Genomic DNA, 15,943 nt, shown 5'->3' with positions numbered 1-15,943 from the left:
AATTAGCACATGACATGATGCTGAAAACTTGTAAATTTGCCCTCAAATGTGTCTGGCATAATCATTGCCTACACCAAATTTTCAAGTAATAGCATAAAAATGTAATAAAAAAAACCCAATCTCTATTCACAAAGAGAGTAGCAAAACTACTGTATGCTATGATTACGTACAGCCAGGATTACGTTGCCTGTTAACTCACTAGTGGTGGTTAGGTTGTTAGTAACGGCTATGTTACTGAGGGAAAACTGATATGGATAATCCAAAACACTGCAAGCATCTTTCATTAACTTGTGCTATTTTATACTCTCCACTGCATTGACGGATGAGGGATTTAAAGCAGAGCTGTAAGGTTTGCAGGATTTTCTGCATCTAAAATTTTATTGGAATAATTACAATCGTCAGCAACAACATTCAACTAGAAAGACTCACTGCAATCCTTTGTGTGAGACAGAGGCTGGTACCCGCAAACAGCTGTCCCAGATGAGTGAGTGGCACCGCCGCCATCGTGGTGGTAAGGGGGGGACGCCGCCACTTGGTGTCAGGGAGAAGGAAGATTTCGAAGCTCCCTTTGAAAGTTGGAAAGTTTTTCCTCTACACTTTGTTATTTAACTTAGTTCCTCTATTATTTCAGGGTGCTGTTTACTGGCAAACTTTGACCCGTAACGGGAGAAGTATATCTAGAACTGATACGCTTCGGTGGCTTGCGATAACGAGCTTTCCCATCCCCAGCCTTATGCAGAGCAAAATTAACTTTGGTGCCACCTAAAGTATGGAACAGATATTCTGGGGAAAGAATGCGTGACTGGTGAAGTACAGTATTTCCAACGAACAGGTTAACTATATACGAGTTCAAAGCCTTGGCACAGAAATATCAGGAAATTAGCCAGTGACACTGATATGATGACAGAAGACTGTGTGTGTGTGTGTGTGTGTGTGTGTGTGTGTGTGTGTGTGTGTGTGTGTGTGTGTGTGTGTGTGTGTGTGTGTGTGTGTGTGTGTAATAGGTCTAGATACTCTTGCTTTCAGTAGTCGTGACCAGAGGACAGACGTCAGACACCTTTGACGCAGCGAGTCTGGCTGTCCTACACCACGTACCACTACTCAAGAGGGGTGTGTGGAGGTCATGGCCCTTGAGAAATTTGTATGTTAATTGACTACAACTAATTTAGAATATAGCATCGTTAGAACAATTCATAATGAACAAATTTTGTATAATAATTTACACATTATATTTGAGTGGGCGTGTGATACGGTAAGTAGAGAGTGTGTATGTGTGTATGTGTGCGTTTATACTCATAAGTACACTGCTTATCACGCAGACGCTTTCTTCCTAAGATAGTGCGAAGAAAGATCTAAGTAACTCTACCTACTCTTCTAGATTAAAGGAAACTAGAGCACCCTTGTTGTACCGTTAATTTCTATTCTTTGTTTGCCAATATATATTTTTTCTTTTTTGATAATATGAGATATAACCTTTATAAGTATGAATTAATTTATTATGGGTCAGTGCATAAACTTAAGTTGGTCCGAAAGAGGAACACACTTTTAGATCATGATTAAGCTGCTTTGATTGAACTATTTAATGTTAGCCATGATATTAGAGATGTTATCTCATACAACAAAAGTTGTAATTTTCGACTTACATTGCTTATGTAGAGGAATTTGTGTAAATGTTTTTAAAGGCGATTACCAATGTACTTCTTCTGTTGATTAGTGCAATTCTTATATCTCCAATAATCAAAGCAGTCGCACCGAAGACAGTCTCACGTCTATCAACCATTCGCTTTGTTTGCCTGTTAATTAGCACCGTTTACGTTTACGAGAAGCCAGTATGAGAGAATCCTGCTAGTGGTGAATCATAGAAAACGTAGAGGTAGTCTGCATATTCTGCCACCAGACTACGCCACTGGATGTCGCCTGTCCTCTCGTATCATTTTTGGCTCTGCTCCGTCACGCGTGAAAGCGAGAGTTACATATTGTGCTGATTGTGTGGTTATCAGTTCAACGCGAGTGGTCATCCGTAAAGGAACAACATGGAGGTAAGAACTGCCATGTTCATCAGAGGAGAGATACAACTGGCAATCAAGATTAGTCCAACATTCATTTGTCGAAAGGGTGGGGTTGATTTGCCCATATCTGATGTGAGGCTCGATTGAAAGCAGCGTGCAGAAGACATACTTTGATTTCGAGGTTTCAGCATTAATGTAAACAGTATTTACTGATTACATTAATTCGAAGTGAATGAAAACGTTGGTTAAGCAGGAAAAACAGAGGCAAAATATTTGTGCAAGCATCTCACTCGATATATGTTGCCATGGTAGTCAAGAGTGAGCCGCGAACTGATTCGAAGCGTATATCTTCATTCTCATATAGGGTTGGTTCGAGACCCGTAGCTATCCATTTAACTTTTGAGGCTTCATTTCTCGTAAGTGTCTTCTAAACTAAAAGTTGAATGAATGTGACATTTTGGGACAGCTGGCAAGAGTCAACAGAATATTTGGACAGGGAAGGTTTTGCGTGACGCAGTTGTGAGTCATTACTCAACCATCTCTCCAGCCCTCCCCTCCTCGCTCTCCACCTCTCGACTCCTCGTTCTTCTTCCTTCTCCTCCTCCCCTCCCCCTCGTCTTCCTTTCCATCTACAGTCCTACTTCCTATCCTCGGATTTCCTGCTTTGTATCCACTCACCCATCGTAGTATATAGGTTATGATCGACAGTAATTAATTAAGCCTTCCCCCCTCCTAAATGTGGTTATTCATTTTCTACTGCTGCATGTCCTTGATTTATCACGCTAATTTTTCATACCTTCAAACACCTTATAACAGCCAAACAAGGAAGAACATTGATCAAGATCGTTAACTTAAACGCTTCAATCGTATTCGGAGTGTAGTTTTAAATCATCTGACACTATAGAGGGGTAATTATGTACATGACTTCGTATTTTTTGTACAGAGAGAGAGAGAGAGAGAGAGAGAGAGAGGAGGATGGAGATGGAATAGGAGGGAGTGCTGAGTGTTACACGTCATAACTACATTCCGCAAAACCTTCCCTTTCGGAATGTTAACTTTAAAATAAACTCCTTAATGAAACACGTTTGGCAATCTACTGCGATGTCATAGATCAGGGGCACGGTGTCAAACAAGATGTGCTAAAATGTTATACATATTAAATTGTTTATTGAAGTATATGCGAGAAGCATATACCTAAAATTGATATTGGGACATCAGCTAGATGGAAGGTAAAAACTAATTAGTTTTAAGGTAGTTAATGTAATGGTTAAAGAGAGATCTAAGAGATAAGGATGATTACTACATTGGTAGAGGCGTGATTTTGGTGGTTGTGTTTTAAGGAAGGTGAGACGAAACAAAGAGGGAAGGAATGAAGGCAGTGTTTTGATGTACACTCCTACAATCGTAGTAAATATTTCAAACTTTTCTACATAGTATCATTCTGTATGTGGTAAATTGTACACGGGAAAGCCGATAATGTACATATGTACTACGTGGGAACGTTCAGGGAAGGGAAAGAGTGCTTTATTGGTATTTCTAATGGTATCCAATTTTACATGTGATGGCAGTACCTAAGTGTGTTAGATATGCCGCGCTTCTATGGTGCAGTGATTTACAAAATTGACTTCAGCTGTTGTCAAACCCTTCGATCCAAGCAATCGTGTGTTCACTATGGAAGAGAAAGCTGGTGATGAATGTATGTGCAATATCCATTTGCTGGGAGCTTAGTGACGTCAGGCTGGCTAGAGCGGCTTGGCCCTGCCTAGCGTGACGCTTGCAAGCTGTGTGCGGACGACAAGCTTCACTTTAGTGGAGAGAGAGAGAGAGAGAGAGAGAGAGAGAGAGAGAGAGAGAGAGAGAGAGAGAGAGAGACAGCACATTTTGAGCCTCTGTTCAGTGTACGTCAGCCGTGTAGGAGCCATGGTTATGCTGAGTTTCACATTAATTACTCATGTTTAAGCTCCTCTACCAAAGCTGTTACTTTAGATTAAATAGGTTTGTTATCATTTCTAATGAAAACTAAATATTTAGTGTAAGTAAACATCTCTATTCTTTTAAATTCTCATTAAAGACACAGAAAAATCATTGGAATAATTATATTAGTATCTGTGTTATTTTATTTTATTTCGACCGACATTGTTTATGATCATTGTATGAAATAAACAATTCACACTGAAGAGACTTCTTATATTTTCTTAAAAGTTCTTGTTGATTTTATTTTGGACATATTCCGGCATCTGTTGATATAATATTAATTTGTTGTGGAGGGTTGACCGATTTTCCATCATCAGTAGCAGAGAAAGTGATGTGGGTAAGAGATGAAAGGTAGAGTCTCACACTGGAGCCACTCAAATAAAAGGCTGTTTACGTGCATTTATGTCCACCGTTTACCCCAATTCCTTGTTACAAAACTATACAATGCGAATTTGTTTTGAAGCTAGACGCCTATATATTAGCACTTTGTTTAATTAGAAATACAGACGGAATTAAAAGGCAAAAAATTGATTTCCATCCCCGTACGTACGTACATCGGAACTTGTGATACGTTTACGTGGAGCAACACGGCAAGGCTGTGAGGATTCGATGCTGAATTAAATGCAATAGCAAAAAAATGTTATCCTTTGTGCTGTCCATCCTCCCTATATATATATATATATATATATATATATATATATATATATATATATATATATATATATATATATATATATATATATATATATATATATATATATATATATATATATATATATATATATATATATATATATATATATATATATATATATATATATATATATATATATATATATATATATATATATATATATATATATATATATATATATATATATATATATATATATATATATATATATATATATATATATATATATATATATATATATATATATATATGTGTGTATATATATATATATATATATATATATATATATATATATATATATATATATATATATATATATATATATATATATATATGATCGCCATAGTCGGCCTAAACCCTCAGAAGGCTTATAGAGGTGATGAGGTCCTTCCTATTATTCTCAAAAACTGTGCCTCTTTGCTTGCACGTTACCTGGCCAAACTCTTTCAACTTCTAATAACTTCTATCTTACCTTCTTGCTGGAAGTTTGCCTGCATTCAGCCAGTTCCTAAAAAAGGGTGACCTTTCTAATCCCTGAGACTACCGTTTTATAGCTTTAATCTGTTGCTTATCTAAAGATCTTTAATATATCCTCATTAGAAAGATTTCAAACATATGTCATTTCACAATCATCTATGTGATCGCCGTATGTCTTCTATCAAGGCCACTCTACAAGCGATATTCTGGCTTTCCTTACTGAGTCTTGGTCATTCTCTTTTGGAAATTTTGGTGCCTTAGACGTATCAGCACAATTACTTTTCTACGGTTTCTATCCATCCCCATCCATTCTTTTTTCAGTGACACTCAACTGTCCCACTCTTCTACATTGAATATCCTCGTTCTGTTGTTTACTTATAATCTAAACTGAAAACTTAACATCTCATCTCCAGCTAAAATAGCTTCTATGACATTAGGCGTTCTTAGGCAGCTCCACAAGTTTTCTCACCCAAAAAACTGCTAACTCTATATAAGGGACATATCTACCTGTGTATGGAGTACTCTTCGCTTCTGTAGGGGCCTTCCACTCACACAGCTTATCTCTTACTATTTTCTACCGTTATTTTCATGCCAACTGCTCTTTTGATCTTGCTAACTGTATGGCTCCTCTCCTTCCGTGGTCTCACTGCACCAGACTCTCATCTTCCTCTCACCCCTATCCTGTCCAACTCTTAATGCAATGGTTAACTAGTTTTAATTATTCATACCTTTCTCTGGTAAACTCTGGAACTCCCTACCTGCTTCTGTATATCCAACTTCCTATGACTTGACATCATTTAAGAGGGATGTTACGAGACATTTTTCCTTTTCCTTTGGTTAACACTTTCTGACCTGTATAGGGACAGGCAATCTCAGTGGGACTTTTTTTTAACTCTTTCCCTTGCCGAAGACCAGCTTTCCCATCTTACATAAACTTTCTCTCTCTCTCTCTCTCTCTCTCTCTCTCTCTCTCTCTCTCTCTCTCTCTCTCTCTCTCTCTCTCTCTCTCTCTCTCTCTCTCTCTCTCTCTCTCTCTCTCTCTCTCTCTCTCTCTCTCTCTCTCTCTCTCTCTCTCTCTCTCTCTCTATATATATATATATATATATATATATATATATATATATATATATATATATATATATATATATTCATTTGAAAGAATATCCGCAAATAGTGACATGATTAAACTATAATGATATTATTCGAAATAAAACATGTTTTAGCTATTAGGTCATTAAGTAATATCAATTCACAAAAGTTTAACGTCACCTTCCTAAGGAACTCCTTTATATGTTACCTAAATGACTGCCAAATGAAGCAAATTAACCTCATAGATAATATGCTGAAGGAAAACAGTTTTTGGAATCCACAAATTTTCACTTCCATATTTACTGAAAATAAATTCATAGAAATAAAGTAACTTAAAAAAATCAAGGTCAAGATTAGATATGGTTTACAGGTGCTTAGGAAAATGTAAGCGTGCTATCCAAAGAAAAATTAGGTGATGACGGTGGTGGTTGTGTTACCTTCGTAATGATGGCTGTAATACACGAATTAAGAGTTGATTTAAGAAGAGATGCACCAAACCAAAGTGAATGTTATCGTTGGTGAGTTTCAATGCTTCCAGGTCAAGGATATCGTTTCCTTGATTTCCAAGAGAACGAGCTTATCCGCTACCTTGCCAAGATGTAAAGATTGGATATTACTCCTTTTTCCACTCTGCGAACGTTCCACAAACACCGTGATAAGGTCGGCGGATGTAAGGCACATGACAAATTTTATCATTGCTTTTATAACGCAGATTCCATCATCGACTTCTCTTCAGATCTTGTTTGCTTTCTATTTCGCCCCAAATTAGTAGTTCAGGGAAGTACAGCTTTTCAATAAAATCTTAGGAGAGTAAATTTTGTCGAAAACCATTGAAATTTCTCTCTCTCTCTCTCTCTCTCTCTCTCTCTCTCTCTCTCTCTCTCTCTCTCTCTCTCTCTCTCTCTCTCTCTCTCTCTCTCTCTCTCTCTCTCTCTCTCTCTCTCTCTCTCTCTCTCTCTCTCTCTCTCTCTCTCTCTCTCTCTCTCTCTCTCTCTCTCTCTCTCTCTCTCTCTCTCTCTCTCTCTCAAATGACAATCACTATTCTTTTCATCGTCTTCTCCATTGTCAAATCATTACAATTTTCTCTTGTAACTGAACATAAGAATGACTTTAACTTCGTACACGAATACAACATCGCAATTCACCACTGAAATTTAGTTGTAGCATGTGCAATAATTCCAATTTTCTCTTTCCATCTATATATTCTTAATCAGAATTACTTCAACGTATCCCTTCAACACATTTTATTCCAATGTCGTACATCATATCCTCATAAAGTAATTTCAATATCCAAACACTGTACTTTATTTATCAATGAATCTCATATGCTGTGATTACAACTTCTCTTACTCTATATGTCACTATGTAATTTACTGTATCCACCCAATGTACCTAACTTTTCCATCCATGAATCTCACAATTTATTGCAACTTTCTCTTATTTGTCACTATATCACTTCTGCGTCGCACACTGTATCCTTACAACGTAATTACAATATCCAAACAAAGCATCTACAGTATGTCACTTACTCATCAATGCAGTTCAAGTGGGGCCTTTTTTTTATATTTAGTTGCTCTTGGCTAGTTTTCCTTTTACATGAAGAAAAAGGCATATCACATGCAACATACGTACGAAGATTTACCTGATTGAGACACTACTCATGGTTCGCAATATATATCATGTATCGGCGTAATATAAATCCAAATTACACATACAAAACTTACCTACACATATACTAAAAAAATACCTGAACATCATATCATTATTCCCCCTCCATTCCAACTGACCTCAGACTGCATTGCGATTGATGAGTTCAACTTACTTTTATATGATGTATAGTACTTCCAAATCGCCCCGCGGCCACAGCTCAGAATCTCAGCTCTCTCTCTCTCTCTCTCTCTCTCTCTCTCTCTCTCTCTCTCTCTCTCTCTCTCTCTCTCTCTCTCTCTCTCTCTCTCTCTCTCTCTCTCTCTCTCTCTCTCTCTCTCTCTCTCTCTCTCTCTCTCTCTCTCTCTCTCTCTCTCTCTCTCTCTCTCTCTCTCTCTCTCTCTCTCTCTCTCTCTCTCTCTCTCTCTCTCTCTCTCTCTCTCTCTCTCTCTCTCTCTCTCTCTCTCTCTCTCTCTCTCTCTCAGTCTTTTCTCCGTCTCTCCTTCAATCTCCTTCAGTCATATAGTCTATGACCTAGTAAATAGTAAATTAATGAAGGTTGGTTCATGCTCATCAGTAGCCTTGGGAGTGCAGTACAAGACCAATATTTGCATATACACGTAGCTTCGCTTGGTAATAAAAGCTTTATTCTATAAAAAAAAGTGTTTGCATTTAAGTATTTGCATGTCATAGAAATGTATGCAAAAATGAATGGTTGTTGATGAAATATAATTGCACATCACCTTTTCCATCAAGCATCTTTTGCGATGCAGACCTTTATGGAACTCTTCGGGCAATCTCAGATTATCTCTTTACAGGCTATCTCATGGCAGAGAAGATCACCTTGTAGATTTGCAGGATCTTTAGGTCATATTGTGCTGTGGCAGAAGGAAAGCTGAAGTATAGTTTATTATTTCTGGTAATAATGATAAATCCTTTAAAACAAATTGCTAACTTTGCATAGACTTTTCTTGAAAGTACTCATGAAACTGTTCTAAGAATTGTAAGATCATAAGTTTTTTGGTGAGAAAAAAAACAGATGTGTATTAAGCTGTTGGAATGAACCAGAGAGAGCAGCTAAGAGTAAAAGGAGGATGGTGAATGGATCCTGTCACTCCAAGGCCTCAGGGGAGGCGCAGCGGCAGGGAAATCCTGATTAAATACAAGAGGAGTCTGTAGGCGCCATTCTGCTAAAGGAAATAGTTTCTTCTTCGTTTTTCTGGATTATCACAGAAATTGTACTGATCGGAAAAATACACAGAGAAGCAAAAAATATATAATATGGCAGAATTTTATTTGATCCATCACAATGTCGTGAAAATTTTTATCGGCAATGGAATTTAGTCGTGAAGGCAAACACAGACTTGAAGACGCTAATCCTCTCAGTATGTTATTGTTGATCAATGATATCAACTGCGTATAAATCTTAGTGCATGATACTCCATTTGAAGTAGGATGTTCGATTGTGATAAAGACTCTACTAATATACAAAAACGGGTTGCTTTTCTTATAAAGAATGAAGGTTTATTTTCTATTAATATTTTGTCGGATGATTGTAATTTGTGTTCCTTATCCAATAACAATTCCAACACTGAGTAATGTTTATTTATTCATTTGTATTATCTATTTACAAAACTACAGTATCTACAATATATGAACTCCATGTGACGGAGTATATGAGATGAATCTAACTTTATTGAATTTGGCAGAATTTCAATGTATATTTGATCTGATTTTTTCCGCTTCCGTTGTTATTTAATCACGCCCATGAGTCGGTAATTAGTACCCGCATCTGTCTACTTGAGTGTTTTTGGTGACACATCCAGCATGATCATGATTTACACACAGCCTCGACGTACACCATAATATTGAAAATTCTAAAAATAAATGTGAATGTGCGTACCAGTACCAGTATGCAGTAGGCAGCAGATACATGTTGATACATCAGTTACACTAAGGGTGGTTATCTAACACTACTCTTGGTGCCTGGTGTGAAATTGCCTCTGACTCAGTTCTGACTTCCCTGAACGCCTTACTTTACCTCAAAACGCAAGTGTCTGCCCTTTAAGGACCGCTCTCTTCCCTGTTACATTTTTTACGTGGAGATATCCATTCTAAAAAGAATCTTTCCAGGACTGTTCTTCAACCAACCAGAAACTGTCATCAAAAGAAAAAAATGATCGGTCGAGGTTAAACTCTCCTATCAACTTATGATAGGCAGTCAGAAATATTTTCTTCCTTAATTTCAACCTAATGGTATCCCTGCCATTTCATTTATCTCCATAGCTGATCTCTGCTCTAAAACATTTGCTAAAAATTAATTTATTGAATGATTTAGTGCTTCTTTCTCCTTCCTTTCCAACCTCTGATCATTTTATATAATGATAGTTTTCTTGTAATGTCTTCTTGCCCTGGATGGCTTTATTCCACGGAAGGATTACGGATCTGATGAGCTCGGTCATATTGTTCTCTGTAATTGTGCCTCTGTGTTTGCACCTTATCTAGTGAGACTCTTCGAATTCTGTCAACATAACCTCTCTAATACAAGAATTATTCAGTATTCTCAGTTAGTATTTGATCAGTTTTACTGGTAAGGTATTGAACTGTTTTCCTCCTTCTATATTTCCTCCTGTCTTTTACCTCTTTTTCCAATAGGACCTGACTTGACTATTTAGTTTAGGAACTGACACCTTCTCTGGGATTTTTTTTACTTTTGTTTTCCCTTGCCGCTTGACAAGAGCCGTTCTTACTAAGATAAATGAAAACTATCATTACGAATACAAGAAAACCATCACTCCTATTACAACTGCTGCCACCACTATTATTACTGTCACTTCTACTACCACTACTCCGTACTATATTAGTGTTAACAATAACAAAAGTGCTAATAGTAATAATGATAATAATGATAATAATGATAATAATAATAATAATAATAACAATGATAATAATAATAATAATAATAATAATAATAATAATAATAATAATAATGGTGATGATTATTATTATCATTTTTATTACTATTATTATGATGATGATTATTATTATTTAATTATTATTGTTATTATCATTATTATTATTGTTGTTATTATTATTATTATTATTATTATTATTATTATTATTATTATTATTATTATTATTATTATTATTATTATTATTATTATTATTATTATTATTATTATTATTATTATTATTATTATTATTATTATTATTATTATTATTATTATTATTATTATTATTACTATTACAACTAGGTTCTACTATTATAGGTATTATTTTTCCAACTGTTAATGGTGCCGCTGCTGTTACTGCTTCCTTTCATCCATCTTTGTCATTCGAGAAAAATGCATCTTTTAAAAATTTACCATAACCTTTTTCATGTGTGTATGTTTTTCATCGTTATTATTAATTTCTTTTATTATTTTTCGTGATGTGATATCGATAACTGTGTGATGAGTGAGTATGGTGTGTAATGACTAGTGTTGCACAGTGACAGTGTAATGGTTATGAGTGATGATCATTAGAACTATTTTGCAAGGAACGTATAGTCATTAACCCCTTCAATACCGGGACACATTTTGAACTTGAGATTTGTGCACGATTAGACCATTTTATTGAGATTAGGAAGGGTCAATGGAGGGCAGAAGATTAATGGCCACAGTTTTCACTATTTTAATCCCCACATGAGTTTCTGAAGCTGCATAAAATCACCAAATAGTCACCAGAATGAATAGGGAAACACGTCATGGTACTGAAGGGGTTAAGGATACTAGATGTGATGAACCAAGAATGGAGATTGGTGACACTGTTTGATGAATGGTGGTGACGTGCTTGGCGGGGATGGTAGTGAGAGTTAGTGAATGTGGTGAAGGTAATGATGGTAGTGATGGTAGTGATGCGGTGATGGGTGGTGATGGGTTATGATGAGTGGCGGTGTGTTGTGGAATGCCAAATGAAGAAGATATACGTTGGTGAGTGACAGGTGGAAAGCGTTGTGTTTGATGTGTGAGGGCAGGTAATCAGTGTTGGTGGGGGATGATAGTATACTGTCTAGTGGTGAAGAATATTATTGTGGCTGCAAGAATTCCTATGATATGAATGCAGATATGTGTACATTTTATTTTGGTAAAACGCTGAGAGAGAGAGAGAGAGAGAGAGAGAGAGAGAGAGAGAGAGAGAGAGAGAGAGAGAGAGAGAGAGAGACTCACAGAGAGACAGACAGACACACACATGGATAATATCTGCATTTATTTACTTATTCGTTTGTTTTCACCTTGCCATGGTTGAGGAGTACATATAAAGTCAATGAAAGATATACAACACATTTGTACTAGAAGACATAGTATGTAAAATTATTTAAAACTTATAGAAAGTAAAGTATATCGAAACACTTAAAGCACAGAAGTAGAAATGTACATAGCATTGTATTAAAGAGCGTTGTTTAGAAGCTTGATTATGTAAAACTCATTAGAAAACGGCTAACTATAGTTTCCTTGATAAACCATAAGAGGAAAGGAATCATATTGTCCCATCCAGTTTGAACACATTATAATGTAATACATTTGTCGGTGAACGACTTATAATTAGTGCCATAAGAGTACATGATATTACTTAATTAGTAGTAATGAAGAAACTGAGAAAGTGTATACAAAGGTGTCTTGCTTGTGAGTTTATAGAACAGATTCTCTTATAAAGTGTTTTAGTGCTTTTGTTAATTTGGCTGAAACATTATCGATTCCCAAAACCTTAAGATATGCATTGTGAAATTAACTTATATTTAGACTATGGATCCTTCATAACACTTCCCTATGTAGAGTGAACTTTTTTTTTATGTTATTGGTGCTAAACCATACATCAAGCTCTGCAAGAAGACTGTTTTGTATAAGCGTACCTTAACTCTGTGTTCATCCCAACATTACTAAGTGAACACATACTCCTCTAACATTTCTGAATACATTTCATATGTTCATTATATTTGACATCTTTACCAATTTTCATACACAGTATTTCCATAGATGTTACATTATCAATACAGTCATCATTAAGCACCACCTCTGTTATGTAAAACCATGTGATCTGCTGCCTAGTATACCATGTATTTTGTTTCCTTCAATCTAAAGTTAAATCGTTGTGATAAGGAATAGTCAGCTTATAATATCAATCAGATCCTGAAAACCTGGAACTGTTATAATGAGGAGAGTCATGAGTCATGTCATCAGATTAAACAAAGCATTCGTAATGATGTTCTCCAACACACATACCGGTTTTGAAATTACCCAACCTTTCCATTGAATAAAAGAAATAAAACATATTAAAAAGAATAGGTGACAAAACAATGCCTTGTCTTGTGCCGCGACTGACTTTGGAAGGTGAACTTCGGTGAGCAGGTCCATCTTATCTAATGATAATATATATGTTATAATTTTAGTGACTTGAAAAATCCCAGTGGACTGCAGGCAGATAATTCTTAAATTTGTAAAATAGCCAGTCTTGCCAGATTGGATCAAAATATTTCTATGTATCAACTTACCATAAGACATCGGATAGATGAGTGAACATACGCCATTATGTACATCAAAGCCTGTTTTATGTCTAAATGATTTATTGCTTAATGAAACATCATTTGGAAAAGTCAACAATATATGTAAATTTTTTTGTCTTGTTGGAGAAACTTCAACTGCTTTGGAGAACTGTAGGATTAGTGGTGGCAGCAACACCATTAATATGAACATATGTTGTAATGATGTGTGATAAACGGAAGAAAGGAGGCGAAGTATAAGGGGAAAGAGAAATGAAGTGGAAGTGATGCAGAACACCAGGGGGAAAACTTTAAAATTTGTTGAACGAACGAAAAAAAAATAACTAATTAGCTCTACGGTTCCCTGGCGCTTATCAATGACGAGGAAACTTGATGAAGAGGAAGAATTTTATGAGGAATTAACTGTCTGTTGCTGGGAGGGAGTAGGAAAGTGGAAGAATAGCCGGATAAGCGGTACTAGAGAGAGAGAGAGAGAGAGAGAGAGAGAGAGAGAGAGAGAGAGAGGAAAGAAAACGTTTATGAAAAATTAAAATTGTAGGAATTTATCATTATACTTAAAAAAAAATGATTAAGATAGTTTATTAAAGAGAAGCGAAAATCCTTTTCAAAATAGAAAGTATAAGTCTTCACAAATTGTTAAATACAGCGATGATTTTATATATATATATATATATATATATATATATATATATATATATATATATATATATATATATATATATATATATATATATATATATATATATATATATACCGTTGAGTGAAGCAATCCGTTAGCATAGGTAGGGAATAGAAGCATTTCAACGCCTACTTACATACGCAAAATACAGGTAGCTACTGTGAACCAATTCTATGGGAAAATATGTGCTCAATGAGAATACAGAGAGATATTCACCATAGTTAATTTCAATGGAGTAATGTAGAAAATTATCGACACACCTGTGGCCACTCCTCAATAAATGAAATAATTAGTGCATTGATGTTAGCATGATGTTAGTCGCGTTCTTTTTTTTCTAGAAAGCCAAGGAACAAAGTGAAAATGATTTCTAGACACTTTTCTTTAGAGTTGGGGGACAGATGAAATACAATTAACGTCTTTTGATATATCAATGCCAAGCGACTCGTGTTTCCCTGGCTTAACAGACCGAAATGGCAATTTATACAGTTAACAGAAACGCACCACACGTCTGCCATGGACAGATGAGCAGACTCCCCCAATCCTCGCCTGACGTGCAGGGAACCTTGTATGCTATTAAGTTTGTTATGCAGCAGATGATCATACATAATGTTACTCACTTAATTTTATGTTTTTGCATTTCATGATAATCCTTGAGCTAATGGAAATTACTGTGACAAAAAAAAAAAAAAGCATTCAATCCTCTGTGCATTCTACTAGTCACGGAGGTGCAGGAGAGAGGGAAGCGCCCTGAACGAATTGGTGGGCGGCCGAGCAGACGGATTGGTGAAGCTTCATTGTTAACCACTACCAGGCAATCTCTGAAAGCATCCTTTCTCTGTTTGTTACACTGCGTCCATTATCTTACACATATTTGTATGGAATTCATTACATAATTGTATTTCTCCTATTATAAGTTATTTAATGAAACGCCCACTCATTCTGTTATGGGCGAGGAGTGGGAGTATACAGAGTGACAATTAGGTATTTATAGCAAAGACAGTGAAGAAATCCATGTACGAATGAGCAGATGTCATAAAATGAATTGAAAAGACTGAAACGACACTCAAAATTATTTGATATGCAGAAGTGCAGAAGTGGTGATATAATAGAAAACAACCTTGATCATTCGAATTTCGGCGAGATACAGAATTTGAGTGTATGCATATATATATATATATATATATATATATATATATATATATATATATATATATATATATATATATATATATATATATATATATATATATATATATATATATATATATATATATATATATATATATATATATATATATATATATATATATAGACACACACACACACACACACACACACACACACACACACACACACACACACACACACACACACACACACACACACACATATCAGCAGTGGACTTCAACTTCCTGTAATCTTACGGCCTAGCAAAAAGATATGAAGTACAAATAATCCTTAAGAAATCTTGAACAAAGTAAGCTGCAAGTCTTTCTCATTGTCTAATTCTAAGATTGAGCATAGTCTCAAAATAGGAATATCTTTAAAGGAAATGTAATAACTAAGATATTGAAGAATACGAGTTTAAAGCCCTGCCATCATAACAAACCCCTCCTGGACGCCTTAATACTGTCTGATCCGAGAAGTGTTCCCCGAGAAATAAGCTAATCGAATGTCACCAAGAATTCAAAGGCTTTCAGAGACATTTGAATATATTATCATGCCGTTCAGCGCTAAGATCGGCAACAGGCGAAGATCTCATTTGTGTAAGTTGCTCGGTTCGTCCTTCCTGTGCATATTAATGGTCGGTCCCTGGTTTCATTACTTGATATACA

The 15,943-nt window shown here is 35.7% G+C and overlaps 1 long non-coding RNA gene across 2 annotated transcripts in view; it reads left to right on the top strand.

The window, feature by feature from the left end:
- Nucleotides 1-1,560: 1,560 nt before the first annotated feature.
- Nucleotides 1,561-15,943, top strand: part of LOC123504629 — a 173,556-nt gene continuing 159,173 nt past the window's right edge. For both annotated transcript variants that reach the window (XR_006674896.1, XR_006674897.1), the window contains exon 1: nt 1,561-2,039. This is a non-coding gene — a long non-coding RNA (uncharacterized LOC123504629). The remainder of the gene's footprint in view (nt 2,040-15,943) is intronic.

The sequence above is a fragment of the Portunus trituberculatus genome, chromosome 16 (genome assembly GCF_017591435.1).
Source record: "Portunus trituberculatus isolate SZX2019 chromosome 16, ASM1759143v1, whole genome shotgun sequence".
Classification (NCBI taxonomy): domain Eukaryota; kingdom Metazoa; phylum Arthropoda; class Malacostraca; order Decapoda; family Portunidae; genus Portunus; species Portunus trituberculatus.
Note: the sequence above shows the minus strand (reverse complement) of the source record. Positions and strands in the feature narration are given on the sequence as shown.